Source organism: Electrophorus electricus, chromosome 14 (genome assembly GCF_013358815.1).
Source record: "Electrophorus electricus isolate fEleEle1 chromosome 14, fEleEle1.pri, whole genome shotgun sequence".
In the NCBI taxonomy this organism is placed as follows: domain Eukaryota; kingdom Metazoa; phylum Chordata; class Actinopteri; order Gymnotiformes; family Gymnotidae; genus Electrophorus; species Electrophorus electricus.
Window position 1 is genome coordinate 7,740,461 of NC_049548.1, and position 16,382 is coordinate 7,756,842.

Here is a 16,382-nt window from a genome sequence, read left to right on the forward strand (position 1 = left end):
CTGTGGCTTACTACTAAGCATTTGTATTTTCAATTGTTGGCTGCGGCAACACTAACACTAGCACTAACATGTTAAATATGAAGACACTTGGATCTCTTGTTTATATGCATTTCAGCAATGGGAAGGCATTCAATCATATTTAAAAAAAGACTCAACATTAAACTTGGTTAAAAAAAAAAAGATAAATATTCCACAGATCTTTTTGTTCCTGAAGTGCTTCACAGCAGAATCTGAGAAATCACTGACATGTTAAAATGCAACTGACATACTGCATATCTAGATAGCTAGCTAATAAATCTATTGTCTCATTTTTCCAAGTCCTAAGCAGCAAAAGTCTATTTTTCCCCCACAGTGGACAGAGCAAAGCATGCTAGATTAATAAAAATCATAGTAATTCTCATCACCTCAACATTGTCCTGAAGATCCCATATTAAAAGCTAGCAAGTTAACTAGAAGGTTAACTCCAACAAAACCACTAGTGAAAATCATTCTTGGATGTAATCCACCTGAATAACCATCTACCATATTACATAATATAATAACAGGAGAATGGCAGTTGCTCTTCAGCAAGGTGTTTACGGCAGTCTTCGCTGCTAACCACTTTGTGTGTGTTTGCCAATATAGCTATAAATGCCTAGAAAAGCTTAGCCAGCCACTGCACAGATGGGCAGTTCCCCTGGCAAAGGCACACCTCTCCAATGGGTTTGATGGACAGTCCATCAGTCAGTGAAAATGTTTATTCTAAACTGACCTGCTAGGTGGTCCAGCAGGGGTGGGGGGGGGGTGGGGGTGGGGGGGGTTTTCACAGTACAGAAGCAGTTCGGAGCAATCTCCATATGTGCAGTGCAGGCAGACACCTGCCTGCACAACAAAACCTCTCCACGTGGCTCTGGTTAGCATGTACTGTTGGTTTGCGAGGCTCTGATATCTGGCATGGCCACAGCGCGAGGGCAGCACCATCTCAGCTCTCTCAGCTGGTTAAGAAGCTGCGGGGCCTGGAAGCGATTAGTGCTCATGGGACAATTAGTCAGCACAGGCTGGCTGAATGTAGCAGGCCTCAGGAGATCTACTTTCTGGGTCAGGAGCAGACAACATCGGCACCACTTGTTCCGCTCCATTCCAAGCGTCCGCTTACAAAAGCAGCAGAGTGCTCATGCCAGAATGGGTGACCGTCCGGTCAGGTGCTCACCTCTGAGGTGAGAAATACGGAGTATGAACACATGGGAAGAAAAACACAGTGAGTAAGAAGGAATAAACAGTAAGATTATGAAAGTGCTCTTCCTAAGGGTGAGGGTGTACCATAAACTTGAGGGTGTACCATAAACTTAATTATTCATACTAATGAAATTGTTCTTGATTGTCATGAGACATTTCAACCTGTGCAGTTTTACCTGGAAACTGTTACGCCCCCATTACTCCTAAAGCATGTATTTAAGCTTCTGCATTCTTCAGGTCTGGAAAGCTGAGAGACCACAGGTCATTTGTGTAGACCCTGCAATATGATGTATTTGGTGTCATGTGTCCATGTTACACCACTCAAATTGATCACAAACTTCCTCTGCTGTATCAAACCTTTTCAAATGTTGTCATGGGAACAGATCCCTTGCACTGAGCAATGACTGCAAGAGCCAGTGAATGTTTCTCAAATGCATCATGCTTTTATGGGCTTTCGCAGGAGGGAGGTGCCATTTTACTGCCCCTTTGGTCAAGTACAGAGATCGAACCCCTTTCTGTGACCGTTCCAAGGTCTCAGTACCTGAACACAAGACTTCCTGGCTGGTTTTCAGTGCTCACAGCCCTGTAGGAGATCTTAGGCCTGCTTTCATGGGTACTAAAAAAAAAAAATCAAGGTTCACCTATCATTATTTTTGGCCCTTTATCTCTGACATCATTCATGAAAAAAAAAATCCCATGTCTGTGATCACGGGGTATACTTGTGAAAACACATTTCACAGCTACTATGGCTAAGAGAAGGGGGTGGGGAGAGAAAAATGAGAGATTTTAATCCTTAAAAACAGGAGGTTCGCCCACGCTCTCACCTGGGACTGCTCTTGGCCGGTGTGAGGAAGCCAGGAGGTTATGGGAGCCTGGGAATGTTTAGCATGAAGAAAGCGATCTGAAAGGAGCTGAAGCTGTGGGAATTGGACAGGAAACATGGAAAGTAACCCTTTCCTGGCTGAGCGAGGGAGAATAAAAGGGGAAACAGTGCATTAAGCATCTGACTTATTTTCACACTGATGCCAAGTTGGAGACCTGTCAGAGTAAAGACAGCTGTCTGAGGGAGGACGTAAATTGCCTCTCTGCTTATGCAAATTAGGAGAGAGAAAAAGGTTGAGTAGAAGTCATCAGATCTAAATCGGACAATTTTATCCAAAGGACAGCTTTGAACACAGCTGCATGGAAACTTTAGTTATTTCAGCAGTGGGGATGATGGTGCATTCTGATAATACACTGTAAAACTAACTTCACAAAAAAAACTTTTGGTCAAACATTTTGGCACACAGGGCATCTGTGCTGCCAACAAGGTTTTAATAGGTGGTTTTCATCAATTTTCAGTATAACTGCCTTCTATAATTCTACTAAATTAAAAAGGGCCACATTTACAAAGACATTTAAGAAAATCCACATTCACTTCAACCAATTAGATATATAGGCACTACTTTTCATCATTGTCCCATGCTGAGTACACTGACTGTACCACTCCAATCAGTGATCCTGCCTGAGACCTATTAAACATACAAGTATTTGACAAAGAATTGGCCAGACTGCCACAGATTGCTAGAGAGTCAGAGAGATAGAGAAGTTAAATGCTGCAGTGGGTTCCAATCAATTGTTATAAATATTTCAAACTGGTTTTCTCCAAGCAGCAATGCTGAACACATCCCCCTTAGTGTGGGCTTTAAGAGCTCTGAACCAAGAGAGGGTGACCCTACCCTAGTTCAGAAAACAGAAGTCTTTTAAAAACACAGCAATGAACAAATCATTACAAACTGCTGACCTATGTAATGCTACACAAGAAAGAAAAAAAGAAAAAAAAAGATTTTAAAAAGGCCACAAGAACATAACATTTATGTTTATTATCAAAAAAGGGCAAAAGTTTTTCCTTCATCCTTTGTGGAAAGAAATCACAACTAAATATGATATCAAAAACTATGCAGTCTCTTTTCCTGGTAGCAAGGTCATCTGACAATTTGGAGAGGAAAACAAAATTCAGCAATCACAAGAAAATAAAGCTGGTACATTGCAAAAATGTTTTCACTAGGAAATCCCCATCAAAAGCAAAGAGAAGTAAAAAAAATAAATAAATACAGGGGAAAAGAGACTCACTGAGAGGAAACGTACTGAGAAGGAAAGAAATATAATGAAATGTAAAAGAGGGTTACTTTGGCAGGCCGACCAGGTGATAAAACACTGCACATGCTCAGTGGACAGCATATAAAAATGTTTGTTAATCTATCAGTCACTCAGAAGAGAACAGTCTGGTTTAGTGATGCTTCACGTATCCAGAATGGGTTCCAGCACATCCTTGGAGTGACATAATTTATGGAAATAAAACTTGGATGACTTCAAATATGAGCAAAGCCAAGAGAGAGTACATTGTGGGTTCTATGTAGCATGACGCTGGTGCATTCTTTTCAACAGATGTGATGGTCGAAAAGAAGTAGGATGCATCAAAAGGTAATTTATTTAGTGTAATATCTGAACATACTCTTCTCTAATTGAACATGAAACAATTTGAGTTTCAGCTGTCACTGCATATTTAAGTCTTATTACAAGAACTTGAAATCTGACCAAGAGTAAGTACGCAGTTTGCTTGTCTCTGTGGTGAAGTGTCACGGCCTTTTTGCTGAGGAGGACTCCAAGATCCATTTGTGACCCTGGATCCCTCAATGCCTCTTGAAAAGGCAAATGCTCCTCAGCGGGGTTCTTTAAATGCGTTTCCATGGAGCATGTGTTTTACTGAGAACTTTAAACACTCTTCCCCTGTTCAAAACACAGGGAGATATTCATAAGATTTATGTTTTATCGTTTTTCAATGTGTTCAGTCAGGTGTGTGCTGACCTAACCATGGTTAGCAGCATTCGTATAAGCACTACTGTATTTACTGTACTTACTCAAGACATTTCACTCCATGCACTTCAGTGCAAAAGCATTTAGGAGAGGATGGTTGCAGAATATGGAATTACCGTGATGACTAGCTGATATCATACCAATGATGGATGTGATGTGATACACACCACTGGTTTAGCTGGCTGCAGTTGTTTGCAATGTAAGTGACCATTTTCGATTGGCTATACTCCAGTGGCCCTGCCAGTGGAATGTTGACGACAGCTGGTCATTGTTGAAAGTTCCATTCTAGGTCATGTGATCTGGTTTGGATTCAGAATGGAATCTGGAACTGAACTGTCCCTTAACTGATCGCTCTCCTCTAGATGCACACATGCACACACAATAACATTAGCACAAACACATAAACAGATTGAAAAACATAGAAGAAAAGAAGAAGAAAAAAAAAACTAAGTTACAACCTGTCTCTGTGTTTTCCTTTACTAAAACTGGACACAGACCAAAAACTTCAACGAGAGAGCAAAAGAAAACAGCTGCACTCCCGAGAGCAGGCCAGAGAACATGCGCAGTAAGGGGAGGTCAAGGAAAGAGCAGAGGAGCGCGCAGGACCCGGCCAGCCAGCCAGGGCCCAGAGCGGGCAGGTGAGAACACTCTAACACGCTGAGAAGACTGGAGGGGGATAGAGAAAGAGAAAGAGAGAGAATGCTTAGAGCAAGGGAGTGAAAAGCAAGGTAAGGTCCAGATGAGGCAGCTGGACTCTATTACTCCACACTGACCCTCCTCCTCCATGCAGGAAATGAGCAATCATTTAGCAGTGACAGGTACATGCTGAACCTCACTATCCACCCCCCACCCAGCCCACACTGCAGCAACCTCACAGCCTACCACCCTCTCCCATAGGCCAGCTCTCGGAAAAAGTGGTTGAGCACAGAGGGTGTGCATGTGTTACATATGTGTACATGTGTGTATGAAAACGTAAAAGTGACCAACAGAAAAGAAGCACCTCCGAGTTGGGAGAATGCTGAAGCATGCTTTCTGGTTGGGAGGAGTCTGGTCAGTGCTGTGCATGACTGATTTTAACTGGCTCTGACTGCCGAGGCTGACTAAATGCACTATGAAATCCAGGATGAGCAGACCTTACTGAACAGACATTACCACCCCGTGCACTATGGAAAGAAATGCCTTCCTCCCTCTGCTCTTATCTACCAAGTACACTTCCATGCTAGCCAGGTTTGAGAAGGCTATAAAGCACGACAGCTGACATTACAGAAGGTTTGGCTGGTATAACGGGAATATGATTTAGAGTTCCTACAGTGCATAATAGGAACCACATAATAGCTTCCATCTTTTGTTATCTGAATAAAAAGAGCTATTAGGCTGAAAATTGACTTTATTCAATTTTTTAAAACCCAAACTTACTGTATTAATAAATATTAAATTCACTGAAGAACATTAACCATATTTCAGTTAATGGTATATTTTATTTTTTGTTTTCTTTTTAAAATTACATCACAAAACCAATTAAATTTAGTAGACATCTGAGTAATCGAAATGTTTAGTCTCATTTACTACACTGTAATGCATACCCCGTCCAGCCTAACCTATACTATAATTCCGGGTTACAAACTGGAAATAGCCACTTTTACCAACCGAAAAGAACATCCAAATTAACCAGACAAGAAATAAAAGCCAAAGCAACCACATGGATGCTCTTCAATTCCATGGTGAAAAGAAGAATGCATTCAGAACCAAGAGCAGCCTGCCAATTCCACATCCACCTCATTCACAGTGACGCAAACTTCCTGGTTATCAGGGTTAGACTGGGTTCTGGAGGAGGAGGCAACCCCACTGTAGAGACAGCCTCACATGCTCTGCTCCTTAAAGTTATAATAACACTGTCCCACATATCACAGTCCATTCTTTATGGGTACTTTTTCAGTACTTGGTGTCAGTTCAGTTAAATTTTCCAAAATAATTTTACAATATATGATCAAAGAAGTATGAGGATGAAATTCCCAATGAGCAAGTTGCAGGTGACCGTGGTAATGAAATACTGCCAGGGAACTTTGAGAGGAGCTCAGCAGCTAGCCAGCACCTAGTCAGCACTGGACAGAACCCCTCATTTACTGTCTTCTCTCCATATCCCTTCAGTGTACATCCCTGACCTCCATTCACCTGAATAATCTGGCCCTCACTCCGCGAAAAGTAAAGAAACCGCAAAGGAGAGCTAGTTGTCTTCTAGAACTCTCTTTCTGGGTCTTTGCAGCACAGGGCTACATTATTCTTAGGCCTTACTAATGTTACAACACTGCATCTACCTTACTCTATTTAGAGAGTAAACAGATTTGTTTAGTATACAATGTTTAGTATTTAAAAATATTTTAAAAGACTTGACCAGTCTCAAGTAATACAGTGGATTTAGGTAGAGCTGTAGGCAGAGCTGTAAAGCGCATTTTAGCACACAGCGCTGCTAGACTTAATTCAACATGAGCTTATATCCTTTGCAATTAGTGGGTGATTTTTACCATGAAAGGGTCTGTTGGAGAATATTAGGAGATACAGTTCTACTCATTAGTAATATTATCTCAAAAGGAGTATTTGTTATTGATGTTACCTAATAGGGAAATACAATAATAGAGAAATACAAAAAAAAAAAACAAAAAAAAAAAACAACAACAACAACAACAACAACCAACCATCTCTAGGTCTAGAATGGGCCAAAAAGAGATAATAACCAGTGAGCAGCAGTTCTCTGGATGAAATGCCTTGTTGATGCCAGAGGTCAGAGGAGAATGGCTAGATTGGTTCAAACTCATAGAAAGACAACAGTAACTTAACCTCTCAAATAAGAGGCTCTCTGAATGAACATGTCAAACTTTAAAGCAGATGGACTACAGTAGTCGAAGACCACACCGGGTGCCACTTCTGTCATCTAAGAACAGGTAACTGAGGCTACAATTCACACAGACTCACCAAAATTGAACAAAAAATGTGAAAAAACGTTGCCTAGACTGAGGAGCTACCATTTTGAATCTCCATCTCTCTCACTGTGTAATTTAAAAAAAAAAAATTTTTTTGATAAAGAAAAGCTTTTTTACTCTGACCATTTACTCAGGAGCTACTGGAATGAAGTGTCAGGGCCTGCCAGTCTGCATGTATGGGAAGCGTGAAGCACAGAGCACATTAGCTGCTCAGGAGCTGGGTGCTTGCACTGGCTGGGGGTTTTAGCAAGGCCAGCTTATCTGCATGGATCCACTGCAGCACAGCTGAACATGGACATGCTTTTTTCATCCATGATATGAATATGGTCATTGGACCTCATGTAGCATACTAAGGCCCTAAACTTAGACCTAAAGAAACTTAAGACCATTTAGACAGCCTATTGAGGTGCAACTAATTTGTCCAGTATTAGGTAATTATCTGTTTTTACTATTATGTAACCACTATAATCTTGCTATAGTTATTAAAGCTATATGCTTATCAAGTTGTGAGTTTTGATGCCCCACAGGCTCCTAGCTCACGTGGTACAGCCCCACAACGTGCTTATGTTGCTGTGTCGGTGTATGTGTTCGATTTTGCCCTTGTTTGTAGCAACGTCTCCCTGTTATGTATCACACCTGGCTCTTGTTAGCCTCCTTGGTAATGTGTATTTAAACCACATGTTTAGCTCTCTTGGATGTGGGTCATTGTTCTGATTATGGTCAGGGATACTCCTGTGCTGAAATACTGTGCTGTGTCTGTGCCTTTGTGTTCATACTTGTCTTGTTCACCGTTATCGCTTGTTGTTCGTGTTTGTCTTTCAGTTTTGTTAAAAAATGTGCGTTCCCTGGTGACTCGCGTGTGAATCCTGCCTTCCCCGCATCTCCCCACCGTTACAGGAGGTAGTGCTTCACCTTTTCTGTCCAGGAAACTACCTCATATTTAGAAACTTACTTAAGTAACTGGTTACAAATACAGAAACTCATCATACATGATCGTTGTCTCTGTGTGATATTCTCTAATGTCTGACAGCTCCCAGCATCTGTTAAAAAACAAAATGGGCACATTTATACATGCACATTATCCTCTCAATCATTATATTACATTGTACCTGGAATAATGCACTGCACACACAAAGTACTAGCATCCTAGGGTCCTCTGAGGCTATAACATCATATGATTATCGGTCGATAAGGATCATCTTTGAGAAATGCAATCCTGACATGTCATATTCTCTCCAGTGTTCCCTGGCCACTGTCCTGACCACTCCCATCCTGCAGGCAGGCACAGTTTCTCTCTCACTGCCTCACCTATACACAAACACACACACAAGGTCAGGTGGAGCCAAAGCACACTGATAACTACCATCACTCATTTTAATGCTTAGAAGGTCTGAAATTCAAAAGAACGTTTCATCTATTGGGAAAGGTGACATTCTATTTCTGCTAAATGACAAAGGCCACAAATCTAAGTGCAAGCTGACTGGCTATGAAAACAGTTAGCTACAAAGTTGCCACAGTGAAGAATTACATGAAGGGTAGATAAATGGCACACCACAGACAAATTGGAGCCACCTTCAAATTTTAAACAGTGAAAAGTTGAGATGTAAAGTTAGGGTTTGGGGAACTATTAAGCTTGTTTTGTCAATGTGTGCAATTAAACTGTCATGTCTTCCTGGCCTTTAGAAGGCAATGAAACCTGACTTAAACCTGTGCCATCTATGGTCACATATGAAGCGCATCTGGACCTAGGATGTGTTAAACTCTCCTCTCTTTCACGGTTTTGTTCTCACACACTTCTCTCATCCACCAAAACGTAATGCTGGAAATTACACACAAGCCATTGCGGAGCCTGAGAGAGTGAGTGAGTGCACGTGCGAGCAGATGCGTGATTGTGCGTGCATGTGGACGTGTGTGCGTTTCTACATTTCTAAGAGTGTGGTGTGGCAGTAAGAGCTTGCGGTGCATGGCTGTGGGCGTCTACGAGCTGAGCAGAGGGCTAAGAGCAGGCTCCCACTGCCAAGCTTCCCACTACTGCACAAGCACACAAAGAACAACTGACTCATAGAGGAGTCACCTCACCTCACCACAGTGATGGAGGCAAGCAATGGAGAGTGGGAAACGCTGGCGAGACAGACGAGGCATGGCGAGGAAAAGGAAGACGGTAGAAGACAGACAATGCAGAAAGGAAAGTGCACATGGTGAGGGTGAGAACAAGACGAGAGACTGAGAGCCAAGGTTACAGAATAAGAACAAAAGAGTAAAAGGCAGCCCGAGAGCCATTTTGTGCTCTGCACACCTACTATCCTGCACAGGACGTGTGAGCCTTGCTTAATCATTTTGCACCCAACGGCTCTGAGGTCACATAAGATCTGATCCTGATTCAGGGAAAGCGGATGGCAGATGGAGCAGTCACTGGTCTGGTATTTAGCTGTTTCCTCTCTCAGTCACAAGTGTTTTGCTCCTTCCTGTCTGAAACCAATTAGTCATTCTGCATCAGGTGTACCATTTTCCAGAAGAAATGTCACCATTTCACAGCAGTTACAGGACACGTATCAAACTAATTTCATCTATGCCCCTTGACCATCTGTTGCGCATCAGCTCTCTGCTCTATCAATAAAGGAGCCGGCTTTATTTATTTGAATGCCGTCACATCTGTAACTAATCACTCATTTTAAAAGCGAGAGAGGTCATGTGACTAATAGAAAGGAACACAACACGAGTCGATGAGAACCATGTCAGGGCTGCTATTTTTACCCCCACATATAAACATCAGCTGTGTTGTTGGAGAGGTCTCAGGCTGCGTTCGCATCTCACCGCTGTTTGGATATGGCGGCATTTCCTGTGGCCCTGCTCTGTGCCTCCGGTGGCTATGTGTTAAGGCCTTCCTTGCCTACAACAAATCATGGGAAAGAGTTCTTGGTTCTAGTCTGTAAGACCATTATTTCATTAGGCCACTCACCAGCCTGGTTTGTTGGAAGGTCACCCAAAAGTTCTGATCACAGTGCTAAGAAGTGCAATTTTGTGGTGAATGAAACATTCACCAGACCATTACCGGATAGGGTCTGCCTCCTGTCTCCACCAGCATGCATTATTTACCATTTTATGAGTTTTTCTTGTTGAAGTTGTATTTCTTTTTTCTTACTGTCTTTTTCAATGTGTTATTTCTTACATCTTAATGCCAATGAGGTGTGGTTTTGTCATGCAGAGTTGCTGGATCTCGTCTTCCTAAAGCGAAAGGTGGGTTACTCAGGTGGAACTGTTTTCAGAATGAACCATGCATAATAAATGGTGAGATTAATAGGTTCTGAATAGAGGAGCGCGTGGAGATATAATGCATATATACATAACTTTGGGCTGACAAACATGCAGATTATTTCTAGGTGTGTCCTTTACAAATATGTTTAAAAAAAAAACAAACAAAAAAAAACACCCATCTAAAGAATGCTTGTAACTCCAATGCATCTGTCACTGTGCATTTCTGGGAAGGAGGCTTGATGTGATAAAAGGTTTTGATATGATAGAAGCAATATTTTTGTGGATGTTCTCCCTGTGGACACAGACTATGGATTCTTTTCCTGTATACTTTGTGAAGGAAGAACACTCTAGTGATCCTGTTTCTAGAGAGGACTCTCGTATAATTGCTTAGTATAACAATGGAGGAAATTTGCATGAACCTAAACTTATAATTGACCATAAAATGCATGGGACCCTTTCAGATACAGCTATAGAGTGTATTTCCTTAAAATGGTCAGTGGGCTTACATTAATGCCAAATGGCTGCTATGATTATCGATGACAAGACAAGGAGAATAACCTTGCTGAGCTGCCCAAATTCTTCAATAAGAAAAACAAAACTGTTCCTAGTGAAGTCTGAATTGTGACAGCAACACTGGAGCAGCTCCACTATAGTTCAGCAGAGAGGCTGCTTTGCTCATAAAGCATACAAGGCTCCGAGCTCATATATTTACTTTGGCCAAGGTGGCGAACCTCACAGTGGAGCACTGAAGACTTAAAACAAAGGCATTTGTTCTGCATATGTTGAGCAAATCCCCCAGTAATTAAAGCACAGCTTCCTGAGCGGTTTTGATCTCTAATTGCAGCATGGATACACACTACACGACTGACCTCTAAGAAGCAAGCTGGTGCTCATTAGCACACCTAGGTCCAACAGCACTCTGTAAAAGAAAGAAGCAGCACTGGTAGGTCAGCAGAACAACTCAACCACTGAAGAAATGGAGAAAGTTATTTTTTCTGCCCCAGTGTACATGCTGATGTGCATGGGTGGGTGGGTGGGTGTGCGTGCACGCACATGTAGTGATGTTGACATGGTTCTGATTGACCGGAAATGTTAAATAAGCATCTGTGCTATGAAAGAGAGGCTCGCTGCCCTTCTCTCTCACCACATGTGAAACCACACAATGTCTTTACACCTGCCAAAACAAACCTCAATATCCTCCAAAAGGACTCTGTGCATATTCTTCCACAGCACAAAAACGCAAGCCATGCAGTATGGTATTTAATAATCTTTTGCAGTTGTACTCATTGACACCATGCATTCCAATTGCTGATATTCACACAGCAGCCAAAAGACTTACAGCTTAACCTAAACAGCTCTAGTGTATTTTTAAAAATTTACCCATAATTATTACAATGCAAAAAATCGATAAATGAGATTTCCTGACACATTTAAATTAAATTTTAAATGTACAGGTTGGTGAAATGACAAAAATGCAATATCGCAATATCCAGTCTGCTACATATTACCATGTTGTTTTAAACTGATAGTATGACACCACTTTTTTTTCCCCACAGGCACTTTATAGAATAACAGTTTTGGTCAGTGTTTCTCTAAGTACTAACCACATCATCAGTATGCTGAGAAAAGTTGCCTATATTGTAAAAATAAGATCATCATATTGCCCAGATCTATCTAACTAACTACCACAAGTAGTTAATTGAGTTATTATTATGTTACTCTACCCAATTTACACTGCTCTGACAATACAATTTAGTCACATTTACAAAAAGCAGGACTGGAGTCCTTGATTGATTTAGAAGCAGTAAAAGAGTTAGCCTACTGATGCAACTTTATTTCTCCTGTTTATGACTGGTCTTGAAATAGGGTAATTAAACCCATGTTTTAACAGCTTACACTGAGTAAATGCCTGTAACAGTAATGTTGTAAAAACTGAAAACTCTACACACGCAACCTAAAAACTGTGCCGCATACAAGAACATTTTCACATTTTCATCTTAAAGTGCTTGCACTTTGCCATAAAGTCAGTTGTGGCACATCTGATTCAGCAAATGCTTCTAGGTTTACCAATTTGTGGTAAATGACCCTCATAAATGAGTCAAATGAGGTCCATAGCACATAAATAAAGAAAATATGGATGGATATGAAATTAGATTCAAAATCGTCTCACCAAGACACGGCGGTACATGACTCAAAAGAAAGGGTTGCCAAGAGGAAGAATGATGAGAGAAAACGTGGACAACGTGTCCTCATAGGTAATGGTGCACTGTTAGGACGTGCAATAGAAGAGTTTTCTAGTGACCATCATTGTCAATATCACAAACAGTTCAATGACACACATGAATTTTAATTTAAGGCTAAACTAAAATATCTTCAAGCTGACGAAACATGGTATATATTTTTCCCTCTTTGGTTAGCTACACATGAAAGAATAATCTAAACACAAGAAAATGAGTGAATGTTGCAAATTTTCAAATTGATGGTATGAGCAATAAATCTGTTTAATCTGCCTGTCCAGCATCCACTGACAATTAATCAATGACATCAGTGCCAAAACATCACTAGTTCAGACCTTTCTTTTTATCTTACATGAGAACTCTATTTATTTGAGAGGTGTATTTATATTTTAATATACATTTGATTCGTATATTCTGATATCTAATCTTGGTCTTAGCTACTCTGGCATTGCACTGTTCATAACTCATTTGACTTTAAGAATTAAAGGTAATAGTATCAATAGTAACAGCAACAAGTGGTGATACTACTGACCGTCCATGTACTAGAAGAGAATCTATGTACAATTACTACATTTTCATGTTACACCGATGTATTTATTACGCTACTGATTGCTGTTAAGTAGACGTGGCTACTCAACGCGTGCATTAAGGGTAATTAACCCCATCTATTGTAACGGGGGACGGCAGAGACGAATCAAGAGTTGCGAGCTAACCCAACTAGCTGACCTTGGTCACTACACTTCATGTTAGCTAGACAGACAGCTTACAGGTTACATTCGTGTAGGAAGGGTTAATGTGTTTTCGTCTTTACTCAAGATGGTAAATCTATATATATATTTTTAGAGTAAATAATGCATGATCCACAACAAACTTATCAACTCTTCTATTGCAATACACATATGCAATGTTTGTTCCCTTTAATATACCTAGTACCACATAACATTGTAAACCTGACACTTGCCCGATTTTTGATTGGCATTCGGTAAACAGACAAGCCAGCTAGCCAGTTAGCTAACCATAGCTAGGTTAGCTCAATACGTGGCTTGCTAGACTGACATACACTAGTGTCTGTAGCTTGCTTGGGCGAAGAATATGAATAAATAGTTGCTCTACTTGTTGACACAACGTTGAAGCTAGTTTCCCGACTTTCCTCTACGACTGAACAGTTTGTTATTAAAGTATTAACGCAGTTCGCCATCTTGTTTTGTTCCCACTGTACATTCCCATTGGCTGAACATAGGGTCGTAATAAGACTGCACAGGAACCCCATTGGATTTTGTTTTATACACGAGAAGCGAAAGCCCATCACGGAATACAGTGAACATCTTTTGTCTCACCTTTCAAGAATACCCTCCTGTTCGCTCAGAAGATTCTTCATAAATTTGGAACATGCAACATATTCATATCTTTTGAAGAACGACAGCTCTTCATAACTGTTTCGGTACAGCCATTTTGAGCCAGACCTTGAATAGCAGGCTGTGGGGTACTGTGATGATTTCGTGACTAGTAAATTAACTCAACAATATAATATCATGAAGAGTATTTTGACACAGATAGAAAAAAATATTAAAATAACCTAAGGTATAACCCAGAACATCGATTTATGTATCTTATAATTGACTACACGCTTTTGCTGATATCTGTCTCTCACCCCTCTTTAAAAAATAGTACGGCTCTTCCAACACGGTTCATCGCGACAAATGTAACCAATCAGGGGATGTGAAAAGGCAGCTATCCAATGATATAATTTTCAAGTTTCACGTGTATACGCCCCTTCACAAAGTCTCATTGTACTATTGTCAATATAACATAATGAACCATAAAAATAAAAACTAAATAATCACATTGATATATGTGGAGTAAAGCTTTATCAGGGAAAACTTAGACGAGGACAATGAAGACAAAGAGATGATGTGAATAGACTAGTGACATTAACCCTCTGACACTTGTCAAGTCAGCCTGTGAAATAGGTGTGTGCAAGTTCTTTTAATTCACACACACACACACACACACACACACACACACACACACACACACACAAAGACAGAGACAAAGTGACTCCAAGAACTACATAAATGTGTGTGCTGTTACAAATAGATCAATGTGCATAATACACATCACCCTAGGCTGAATAGAAGAGGTTCCTAGATAATGACTATATTGATCACTTAAACACCTTTTCATCTGTCATTCTCAATCACAAAGGTAGTTTGTATGGTTTTCATGGATTTGTCTCTCTCTCTGTGTTTGTGTTTGTGTGTGTGTGTGTGTGTGTGTGTGTGTGTGTGTGTGTGTGTGTGTGTGTGTGTGTGTGTGTGTGTGTGTGTGTGTGTGTGTGTGTGTGTGTTAATGCCTTCACACAAGCACACAGAGTAGGTTTTCATGGGTTTGGTTCAATGTGGTTGCACAGATAGTTGCACAATCAATCTCACACTTTAAGAATTTGATCTCATATCATCATATCACAAACATTCGGCCAAGACCACCACCGAAAGAAGTACCTGGTATCAGATAGGTTCCAGGAAAAAATATCCATCTGCATGCATATGTATGTGTATATCTTATACACACAATCTTAGTCGCATGTCAACAACTGATATATAATGGCAAGATCATCATTTGACCATATTTAAATATGTTTTTCTCTTTAAAACTCTTGTAATGAGGGTTTGATTAATATAAATAGTTTTGTGTAAAAGTATGTTGTAGCTTCATGGTTAGAAGAATATGTTCTTCAGTGGGTTTCTGCATTCATGGAATATTTCATTATTAGACACATGGGCCTGTTATTGATCAGCACAAAATAGCAAGTGAATACTAGAAACATATTTTATTGCGATGATTATGTTCTCAAAGCAAATCAGTTGTCTATGTCTCTGGCTTCCAAGGTTGTAAACCTACAAAAGAAAACACTTTTCTCTCTGAGGCAGCACTCATCCAGATAGCAGCATAAGCCTAGAGACAGTTAAAAGAGCAAAAAACACAGTCACCAAACTCAGCTAAACAGGCTCTCCTCTAAAGCTTGTTCATATTCACAGGTATTGCTCTCTCTGTCTCTCTCTCTCTCTCTCTCTCTCTCTCTCTCTCTCTCTCTCTCTCTCTCTCTCTCTCTCTCTGTGTGTGTGTGTGTGTGTGTGTGTGTGTGTGTGGCAGTGGGCTTTATGGCTGTTAGTTCAGCAAGGGGAGCCATTTAGATTGCTTGTCTTTGAAATCTGTCATCATCAGCAGGGACAGTTGAAGAAAAGGTGAGTCAGTGTGGTGTGTGGTGCTCTGTAGGCCCGATAGTTGAAACAGGACGGTTATCAGCTGTGTCACATCAACACCAAAAGACACGTTTGCATAAGATGAAGGTCATGCAGCACTGCAACTCATTACACTCAAAGGAAAAACTTATTGGTAGTCTTATTGGTTTCTATGTTGTATGTGACAATTCCTATCCATTTGTCCATATGAAGCTGCTCTGGTTGTTAAACTGCTCCGAGGTACTTGGTACATTGGTTGAAGTATGTGTCAGCTACTGATACACCCCTATTACATCAGTATCCACTGTGGATGCCATTCACTGCTAATGGCTTCAAATGTGAGTGTTGCCCAACTGCCATTGATATTGTGAATATATTGTGATATTGTGATATCTTTTGGAATGTAGTTGCACAGCTGTCTTTCTTCATGGGAGAAGGTTCTAGTTGGAATTCCACTGTATTTTGTTCCATTGCTGGGACCCAAAGCATCCAAGACCAAAACGGCAACTGATCAAGACGGCCTTGCTCTCTGCATGGGAAGGATGAATTCGTTGTCTTTGCTGAAGATCTCCAGCAGTGCTGGCTAATCCTGGCTCCCT

General features: G+C 40.8%; 1 protein-coding gene across 4 annotated transcripts in view; it reads right to left on the reverse strand.

The window, feature by feature from the left end:
• znf438 (zinc finger protein 438) overlaps positions 1-13,988 on the reverse strand; it is a 38,002-nt gene extending 24,014 nt beyond the window's left edge. For all 4 annotated transcript variants that reach the window (XM_027008516.2, XM_027008513.2, XM_027008515.2 and 1 more), the window contains exon 1: positions 13,879-13,988. The gene's annotated coding sequence lies outside the window, so the exon portion shown is untranslated. The remainder of the gene's footprint in view (positions 1-13,878) is intronic.
• Positions 13,989-16,382: the final 2,394 nt, after the last annotated feature.